Source organism: Bison bison, unplaced genomic scaffold (genome assembly GCF_000754665.1).
Source record: "Bison bison bison isolate TAMUID 2011002044 unplaced genomic scaffold, Bison_UMD1.0 scf7180017864450, whole genome shotgun sequence".
Lineage (NCBI taxonomy): Eukaryota > Metazoa > Chordata > Mammalia > Artiodactyla > Bovidae > Bison > Bison bison.
This window is the reverse complement of record NW_011495012.1, coordinates 29,685-30,444: the sequence shown is the minus strand read 5'-3', so window position 1 is coordinate 30,444 and position 760 is coordinate 29,685.

The window sequence follows — 760 nt, the reverse complement described above, 5'->3', positions numbered from 1 at the left end:
GCCAAAATGTTTGTTTGGCTTTTTCCATAATATCTTACTGTATCACTGAGCTCTATCTCAAGGTCTCCGTGCTGGCATCAGGGGACCTTAGAGCTTCTGGAGAAACAGAGGAGATGAGAACCAGAGAGGAAGAGAAATGGTAGATGGCATCAAAACCCTCTTCCACCCCGTGTATGGATGCTCCACATCAGAGTCCTTTCTATCCAAGCAAATAAAGAAAAGGGTCAGGGTAGACCCAGGAGGAGGAGAGGCTGGGCTCATTTGGGAGGATCAGAGATTGCATCAGCCCTTTGCTCTTAATGTTTTCCCAGAAGGACCCCTGACATACAAATGATTTTCCAATTAAGGAGCATAGATACTCATTCCTGGAGCAGACAGAATGTCTCTTGATTACAGCTGTCTTTCATTGCCAGGCATATCTTTCCTGCCTCCTTCCACCATCTCTTCTCCAGGGTGGAGGGTCTACTCAGTGCATTCCCCAGGAGGTACCAGATGCCCTCCCCTGCCCCATCAGTGCTCTGACGGATGACAGACTCAAGGACAGACTGGAGGTCAACCTTCCAGAAAGAGCAGTCCACCTTCAGTCAAGTATGAGGAAGGTTACTTGTTCACCCCTTCTGGCTTTTTTCCCCTAGGATCCACTACAAGTACTTGTCCATCAACCATGGATCCACACACCACAGAAGGTAAGCAAGATGGTCTCCTATCTCAGCAAATTTCTTAGAAGACAGAGGGTTCCTGTGTGAGTGTTGGTTCTACC